Raw genomic sequence first — 9,930 nt, 5'->3', positions numbered from 1 at the left:
GTAACTAAATGCTGAAAGAGCATTAAAAAAATCCAACACCCCTTCATGATAAAAGTAATGGAGTGCCAGGACAGCCAGGGCTACACAGAAAAACCATGTCTCGAAAAAAAAAAAAAAAAAAAAAAAAAAAAAAAAAAAGTAATGGAAAGATCAGGAATTCAAGGCTGATAACTAAACATAGTAAAACAATATCCATCAAACCAGAAGCCAACATTAACTAATTGGAGAGAAACTTGAATCAATCCCACTAAAATCAGGGCCTAGACAAGGCTGCCCTCTCTCTCCCTATCTATTCAATATAATACTCAAAGTTCTAGGTAGAGCAATTAGACAACAAAAGGATGTAAAGGCATACAAATTGGAAAGGAAGGAGTAAAACATCACTATTTGCAGTTGATATGACAGTATACTTTGACCCCCAAAACTTCTACCAGATAACTCCTAAACCTGATAAACAACTTCATGGAAGTATCTGGATATAAAGTTACCTCAAACAAACCATTGGCCTTCCTCTACTCAAAGAATATACAGGCTGAGAAAGAAATTAGGGAAATGACATTCTTCACAGTAGTCACAAATTATATAAAATATCTTGGTGTGACTCTAACTAAACAAGTGCAACATTTGTGGGACAAGAACTTCAAGTCTCTAAAGAAAGAAAGCAAAGAAGATCTCAGAAGATGGAAAGATAACTCATGCTCATGGATTGGCAGGATTAATATAGTGAAAAATGGCCATGTTGTTGAACGCAATCTAAAGATTCAATGCAATCCCAATCAAAATTCCAACTCAATTATTCATTGACTTAGAAATAAATTTGCAAATTCATTTGGAATAACAAAAATTCTAGGATAGTGAAAACTATTCTCAACAATAAAAGAACTTCTTGTGGAATCACCATTTCTGACCTCAAGCTGTACTACAGAGCAGTTGTAAGAAAATATGCATGGTATTGTTATAGTGACAGGCAGGTAGATCAGTGGAATAGAATTGAAAACCCAGAAATGACCTCACACACCTATAGTCACTTGATCTTTGACAAAGGCGCTCAAACCATTCAGTTGAAAAAAGACACCATTTTTAAGAAATGGTGCTGGCTCAACTGGTGGTTAGCATGTAGAAGAATGCAATTTGATCGATTCTAATATCCTTACACAAAGTGGATCAAGGACCTCCACATAAAAACAGATACACTAAACAAGTAGAAAAGAAAGTGGTGAAGAGCTTCAAACACATGGGCATGGGGGAAATTTTCCTGAACAGAACACCAATAGCTTATGCCCTATGATCAAGAATTGACAAATGGGACCTCATAAAATTGCAAAGCTTCTGTAAGACAAAGGACACTGTCAATAGGAGAAAATGGCAACAAACAGATTGGGGAAAGATCTTTACTAACCCTACATCTGATACAGGGCTAATGTCCAAAATATAAAATGAACTCAAGTAGTTAGAATCTAGAGAATCAAATAATCCTATTTAAAAATGGGGTACAAAGCAAATCAAAAAATTCTCAACTGAGGAATACCAAAGGGCTGAGAAGCACCTGAAAAAAATGTTCAACAGCCTTAGTCATCAGGGAAGTGCAACAACCCTGAAGGTCTACCTCACACCAGTAAGAATGGCTAAGATCAAAACCTCAGGTGACAGCAGATGATGGTAAGGATGTGGAAAAAGAGGAACACTCATTGCTGGTGGAACTGCAAGCTGTTACAACCTATCCAGAAGTCAGTTTGTGGCTTCCTCAGAAAACTGGATATCCTACTGCCTGAGGACCCAGCAAAACCACTTCTGGGCATATACCCATAAGATGTGCCAATGTATAATAAGGAACATGCTCCACTATCTTCATAGCATCCTTATTTTGCATAGCCAGAAGCTGGAAAGAATTCAGATGTTCCTCAACAGAAGAATGGATATAGAAAATGTGATACATTTACACAATAGAGTGTTACTAAGCTATTAAATACAATGAATTTATGAAATTCTTATGCAAATGGATAGAACTAGAACATATCATCCTGAGTAAGGTAACCCAATCTCACACACACACACACACACACACACACACACACAACACACATTATATGCAATCACTGATAAATGGATATTAGCCTAGTAGTTTGGAATACCCAAGACACAATTCAGAAACCACATGAAGCTAAGGAACAAGGAAGACCAAAGTCTGAATACTTGGGTCCTTCTTATAAGGGGAAACAAAATATTCATGGGAGGAGTTATAGACACTAAGTGTGAAGCAGAGGCTGAAGGAAAGGTCATCCAGAGACTGCTGTGCCTGGGAATCCATCCCATATACAGTCACCAAACCTAGACACTATTTTGGATGCCAACAAGTATTTGCTGACAGGAGCCTGATAGGTAGCTGTCTTCTGAGAGGTTCTACCAATGCCTGACAAATACAGAGGTAGATGCTCTCAGCCAATGATTGGACCAAATATAGGGTCCCCAAAGGATCAACTAGATAATGGACACAAGGTGCCAAAGGGGTTTGAAGCCCCATAGGAGGAACAACAATATCAACCAACTGTACCCCCGAGCTGCCAGGGACTAAACCACCAACCAAAGAGTAATCTTGGAGGGCTCCATGGCTACAGCTGCATATGTTATAGAGGATGGCCTTGCTGGTCATCAATGGTACAATAGGCCCTTGGTCCTGTGAGGGCTAAATGCACCAGTTTATGGTAACAGGAGGACCAGGAAGTGGGAGTGGGTGGGTTAGTGAGCAGGGGAAGGGGGGAGGGATAGGGAATTTTCAGAGGGGAAACCAGGAAAAGGGATAACATATAAAATGGAAATAAAGAAAATATCTAATAAAAAAGAAGAAAGAAAGAAGAGGGTATATAGAAAGTAGAAATAGGTTGTATAATCTCAATTCCCATTTCCTTCTTACTTCATCTAGCAACATTTAACTTCCTCAGGGTTCTTCAAACTTACCCAACAAACAGCCCTATCTGTGGGCCATGTATTCAATCACAAGCCTTATGTGGAGCCATTTACATTCAAACCCTAACACTCTGTCTCAAGAATCCTGTTCTAGAGCCGCCTTTTTGGGCCCCAGACATCCGGTCACTTTCCCAGCCAGAGGATAGGTGACTGCTCGGCCCAGGAGCACTTTGCCTGAACATCAGCAGAAGACATCTTGGTTCCGGAACTCTGCCAAGAGTATTCTGCACAGGTGAGAGTGTGGAATACAGAAGCTAATAGCTTAGGGGAAAGGTCCTGTTTTCGGCCTTCATCTTCGGCCAGGAGGGAGGTACGAACTCCAGATATCTGTGCACCTTCACTGTAAGAGGAGAGCTTGCCTGCAGAGAGTGCTCTGATCATGGAAACTCAGAGGAGAGAGCTAGTCTCCCAGGTCTGCTGATAGAGGCTAACAGAATCACCTGAGAAACAAGCTCTAACCAGAGACAACTGAATCAACTAACTCCAAAGGTTACCAGATGTCAAAAGGTAAACATAAGAAACTTACTAACAGAAACCAAGACCATCACCAGAACCCAGCACTCCCACCTGCCCAGTCCAGGGTGCCCCAATACACCCTAAAAGCTAGACCCGGATTTAAAAGCATATCTCATGATGATAGTAGAGGACATTAAGAAGGACTTTAATAACTCACTCAAAGAAATACAGGAGAACACTGCTAAACAGGCAGAAGATCTTAAAGAGGAAGCACAAAAATCCCTTAAAGAATTACAGGAAAACATGACCAAACAGGTGATGGAAATGAATAACACAATCCAAGGCCTAAAAAGGAAAGTAGACACAATAAAGAAAACCCAATGTGAGGCAACGCTGGAGATAGAAACCATAGGAAAGAAATCTGCAACCATAGAAGCGAGCATCAGCAACAGAATACAGGAGATGGAAGAGAGAATCTCAGGTGCAGAAGATTCCATAGAGAACATTGGCACAAAAATCAAAGAAAATACAAAATCCAAAAAGATCCTAACTCAAAACATCCAGGACACAATGAGAAGACCAAACTTATGGATAATAGTAGATGAGAATGAAGATTTTCAACTCAAAGGGCCAGCAAATATCTTCAACAAAATTATAGAAGAAAACTTCCCAAACCTAAAGAAAGTGATGCCCATGAACATACAAGAAGCCTACAGAATGCCAAATAGACTGGACCAGAAAAGAAATTCCTCCCAACACATAATAATCAGAACAACAAATGCACTAAAGAAAGATAGAATATTAAAAGCAGTAAGGGAAAAGGGTCAAGTAACATATAAAGGCAGGCCTATCAGAATTACACCAGATTTTTCACCAGAGACTATGAAAGCAAGAAGAGCTTGGGCAGATGTTACACAGACACTATGAGAACACAAATGCCAACCCAGGATACTATACCCAGCCAAACTTTCAATTACCTTAGATGGAGAAACAAAAGTATTCCAGGACAAAACCAAATTCACACATTATCTTTCCATGAATCCAGCCCTTCAAAGGATAATAACAGAAAAAAAAAAAAAGAAAAAACAATACAGGACGGAAACCACATCCTAGAAAAAGCAAGAAGGTAATCCCCCAACAAACCTAAAAGAAGATAGCCACAAGAACAGAATGCCAAATTTAACAACAAAAATAATAGGGAGCAACCATTACTTTTCCTTAATATCTCTTAATATCAATGGACTCAACTCCCCAATAAAAAGACATAGACTAACAGACTGGCTACACAAAAATGACCCAACATTTTGCTGCTTACAGGTAACTCATTTCAGGGAAAAAGACACTACCTCAGAATAAAAGTCTTGAAAACAATTTTCCAAGCAAATGGTCTGAAGAAACAAGCTGGAATAGCCATTCTAATATCTAATAAAATAGACTTCCAACCCAAGGTCATCAAAAAAGACAAGGAGGAGCACTTCATCCTCACCAAAGGTAAAATCTTCCAAGAGGAACACTCAATTCTGAATATCTATGCTCCAAATACAAGGGCAGCCACATTCATTGAAGAAACTTATTAAAGCTCAAAGCACACATTGCACCTCACACAATAATAGTGGGGGACTTCAACACACCACTTTTCCCAATGGACAGATCATGGAAACAGAAACTAAACAGGGACACAGTGAAACAAATAGAAGTTATGAAACAAAAGGATCTAACAGATATCTACAGAACATTTTATCCTAAAGCAAAAGAATATACCTTCTTCTAAGCACCTCATGGTACCTTCTCCATAATTGACCACATAATTGGACACAAAACAAGCCTCAACAGATACAAAAATATTGAAATTGTCCCATGCATCCTATCAGATCACCATTGACTAAGGCTNATCTTCAAAAACAAAATAAATAATAGAAAGCCAACATTCACTTGGAAACTGAGCAACACTCTTCTCAATGATACCTTGGTCAAGGAAGGAATAAAGAAAGAAATTAAGGACATTTTGAAGCTTAATGAAAATGAAGCCACAACATACCCAAACTTATGGAACATAATGAAAGCATTTCTAAGAGGAAAACTCATAGCTCTGAGTGCCTCCAAAAAGAAACTAGAGAGAGCACACATTAGCAGCTTGACAACACACCTAAAAGCTCTAGAGCAAAAGAAAGAAAATTCACCCAAGAGGAGTAGACTGCTGGAAATAATCAAACTCAGGTGCGAAATCAGCCAAGTGGAAACAAGAAGAACTATTCAAAGAATCAACCAAAACGAAGAGCTGGTTCTTTGAGAAAATCAACAAAATAGATAAATCCTTAGCCAGACTCACTAGAGGGCACAGGGAAAACATCCTAATTAACAAAATCAGAAATGAAAAGGGAGACATAACGACAGATCCCGAAGAAATCCAAAACACCATCAGATCCTTCTACAAAGGCTATACTCAACAAAACTGGAGGACCTGGATGAAATGGACAAGTTTCCAGACAAATACCAGGTACCAAAGTTAAATCAAGAGCAGATTAGTGATCTAAAAAGTCCTATATCCCCTAAAGAAATAGAATCAGTCCTTAATAGTCTCCCAACCAAAAAAAGCTCAGTACCAGATGGGTTTAGTACAGAGTTCGATCCGACCTTCAAAGAAGATCTGATCCCAGTTCTTCACAAATAATTCCACAAAATAGAAACTGAAGGTACTCTACCCAACTCATTCTATGAAGCCACAATTACTCTGATACCTAAACCACAAGAAGACCCAAGAAATATAAAGAATTTCAGACTAATTTCTCTTATGAATATTGATGCAAAAATACTCAATAAATAAATAAATAATGCATACCTGCTGCCTTTCTTATCAACAGAGTTATATGGAGAAGTGCTACATGCTATACCAAAGATACTTGCTAGACAAATGCATATGACCTGCCCAAGATAACATAAAATCCCAGTTGTCTGATCACTTCCTTCAGCTTGTCTTTGCCTTGCTGTCAAGTCCTATAACTATTTGATTTTAAATATAAAATGGGAATGTGTGGTAGGTCAACAGGAGAATAACAGCCAGAGTTAGATGGACTGTGAAAGAATAGCTAGGATCATGGACCAGCAAATGGCCTCATGAAATACCAAATAACAGAGTATTTCCCCAGTTAAAACATGGATTTGGCAGACGGCTTGTAAAATGTTAGCTTGCCAAGCTTGGTTGCATGCACTTGTAATGCCAGTACTGGGTATGTGAGGACAGAGATCTCTGAAGCTCCCTTGCCAACCTAGAGTACTTTTTAAGTTACAGTTTATTAAAAGAACATATGTCAAAACTAACACTAGGCATTGCCTGAAGAGTGGCAAGTAACGTGCCTTCTGCCTGCCTGTCTGTGTGTGTGTGTGTGTGTGTGTGTGTGTAAGAGAGAGAATCATCAACTTCAAATTAAAGTGACTTCTAAATTTCATGTTAAATAAGGAGACTAACTTTTTCAAAGTTTATTTCCAAATTACAGTTGATTTTCTTCAAGTGAACATAAATAGCTTCAGTTAGTGTCAACTGACCCACTTCTTCACTTATATTTAGAGACTAAATAATGTCCTTCCAGTAGAAATTTCCTCTGACTTATTAAGTCATCTGATCAAGCTAGTGTCAACTGCATCAGAAAAGCTGGCTCATTAGTACTGTGACAATGCTTGTGTGGGAATACATATCATCCCATTTTACTTTGCTGTTTGACATGGTTTTTTTACTCTCTAACATGTAATCTACTAAGAGAAGCTAATTCTATGCTCACCCCTCTCACTTGGAAGTGAAATGATTGCTTATTAGCTTATCATGAATTCATGAGCACTCTAAAATTTTGTGTGTATGTTTATTATATGATGATAATAAACTAACACTCATTCTTGAGGTGAAATCTAATGTGGGGTACCTGCCTCATATTTTCACTAAGTATTAGGCAATGAACACAGAAGATGACGGTCCTCCAACACCCTATAAGCAACTGAGGAACAGTAAGGTCACATCCCCATGAGAACAAAGAGGCAAGGAAGTTTCTGGAAAAAGAACATCTATGAAGCTAAATGAAAATATTGTGTACTGGGCTAGGGGAATGGCTCAGGGGGTCTTTGCACATGTCACATATTTGTGAAAAACATAGTTATAAGACTCACATAAAGCAGGTTTTAGTGCTGACCATCAGTAATGGCTGAATTCTACAGTGGGTTGCAAGGATGTGGAAAGAAAAGAATCCACAGAATTCCATGGACTACCTAGCCTATTGTAGACAATACAAGAAACTTGAGATACTGTCTCAAATTCAACAATGAGGGCCAAATCCCTGTTCAGCAATGTCTGTGTCACATTAACATATAGGAATGGATGTATGTACATCATAAACCCAAAAAGTTAAAAATGTAAAATAGAGGATTTCTTCTGAGAGAAAACCCCCAAACTGTCAACTTCCTTGACTGAATCAAGAGAATAGACATGTTTTCTTAAGCTTATGCAGTACTTTTTATAAAAATGAATTTGTTGCCCAAAATTAAAAATTGGCAGGTTGCACATAAAGATGCAATCTATACCCTTTACTTTTGAAAAAGGAAGAGGATTCAACTGTGTTCCATATGGCTTCTATTGGACAGAGCACAGGCAACATGAACCACCAATGCTCCACAACCTATTTTTCTCAGCTCACCAACTAAACCCTTATGTATTGTGTTCCCAGCTAGGTTTTCTATGTTCTAACTGCACCTGTTTTATCAGTAAACAATCCAACACTGAGAAATATTCTAGAACAAGTGGTCTTCAACTAAGACACAATATGGAATCACCACTTGACACTATGTTTCCTGTTGTGCTTGCATATTCTGACAAAGCAAAGAGAGATAAAGGATTGTTCTGGATCACACTACAGATTGCAGTCCAGTATGACAAAGAAATCTCAGTAACAGGATTCTGAGTGGTTGATTTTATGGCAGCCTCTGTCAAAAAGACGAGATCTGAAGAATGCTAGTGATAAATTTCCTGACTTTTTCCTTCAGTCTGGAACCCAGGTTTAAAGAATGGTGCTTTCCACACTCAAAGTGAGTTTTTCAACCTTAACCATCTTAATCAAGAGAAGCCTTCACAGACATTCTTATAAGATAAGCCAATCTAGATAGTTCCTCACAGGTAAAGATAGAAAGTGGTCTCTTAAATGGCTCTAAATTTTGTAATGTGGATAAGCAACACTGACAGTCATAGGCATTAAATATATGTATGCCTAGGCTGTACCACAGAAAAAGATGGATGGCACTCAAATGTGAACTCGTTTTGAAGTTCTTCAGGATATGACAAAGCACATCTAAATCTGGAAACAATAGTAACTGGGTTCTTCTGAGAATCCTGAAGTGGACTCAGATAGTCAATAAGCAGCAAGAGAAAAAGAAAGGTAGATGGGAAGGTACACAGAGGAAGGGAAACATAAAACAGTTACCACAAAAGTTACCAGTGCTTTTTACTGTGAGATAGCAGCTGTACATGCTTCCTCTTCCTTACATCAAGCCATGTGTCCTGCACCTATCCATGGCAGAGTGGACAGTCCAGAATGTTATGACAGTGTAGCTCTTCCTCTCCCGTGCAGCTGTGAGAATACCTTGAGGTATAACTGTACTTTGTACCCTGAGATTTGCAAATGGAGAATGAAGGATTATCCTGCCTCTTCTGCAAACTTAAAGGAATAAGAAACTCACTTGGTTTTGGGGTCTGGGAGGGAACTAGGGTACCAAGAAGCCTCCACCTCTTCTTTCAGGATTCCACAAAGCCCTTTCAGGGTTCTACTGGTCAGAATGTTCTTTATTTCCCAATATCCTTAAAAATAAGGGAGACATTCCATCTATACGCAATGGCTATTCCTCTAACAAAGCCTCCTTTTCAGGTCAGCAAATGTGCTTTCTCTTTCAGGTTGTGATGTAACTCTCCTAACAAATTACATCTGAAGATTCATCTCAGCTTCCTTTCTATGAAACCCCTACTCTTTCATTTCTATTTTTAAAGACTCACTTACCTTTATTTTACCTGTCAACTTGTTTTGACTGTATAGATAGACGCAAGGCAAATTATGCAGTGCCCACAGAGATGCCAGATGAGGGCATCACATCAACTGTAACTTGGGTAAAAAAAAAAAAAAAAAAAAAGTTATGAGTTGCCGGGCAGGGATTAGGAACTGAACCTGCATAATTTGAATAGCAGCATAGGCTCCTAACTACATCCCTGTTCCTGTCCACTGCTATTTATCATAATTACATGATAGAACTAGAAAGCTAAATATCAGTTAACATTCTAGCAATGCCACCAGCTATTGTGATTTGCTGTCAGTTCCTAAGGGTTTTTATGATAGATACCTATATCCTGGTTTGTCTGAAAACAATGCAAATTTAAACATCATAGATTTAGAGCATTTGCAATAGCTGAAAATGTTCAACTGGGCTGTGGACATTTAATTGTCTGTGAAATGAGCAAACAGGTGCCCTGGATGCAGTTGATCA

At 38.6% G+C, this 9,930-nt stretch overlaps 1 long non-coding RNA gene across 1 annotated transcript in view; it reads right to left on the bottom strand.

The window, feature by feature from the left end:
• The window catches only part of LOC110289433, a 12,269-nt gene extending 2,743 nt beyond the window's left edge, over positions 1-9,526 (bottom strand). Inside the window, exons 1-2 of the long non-coding RNA XR_002377349.1 lie at positions 9,450-9,526; positions 8,892-9,064 (exon numbers count right to left, since the gene is read on the bottom strand). This is a non-coding gene — a long non-coding RNA (uncharacterized LOC110289433). The remainder of the gene's footprint in view (positions 1-8,891; positions 9,065-9,449) is intronic.
• Between the last annotated feature and the right edge of the window lie 404 nt (positions 9,527-9,930).

Source organism: Mus caroli, chromosome 1 (genome assembly GCF_900094665.2).
Source record: "Mus caroli chromosome 1, CAROLI_EIJ_v1.1, whole genome shotgun sequence".
Classification (NCBI taxonomy): domain Eukaryota; kingdom Metazoa; phylum Chordata; class Mammalia; order Rodentia; family Muridae; genus Mus; species Mus caroli.
The sequence above is the reverse complement of the archived record's forward strand: the minus strand, read 5'-3'. Positions and strand labels throughout refer to the sequence as shown.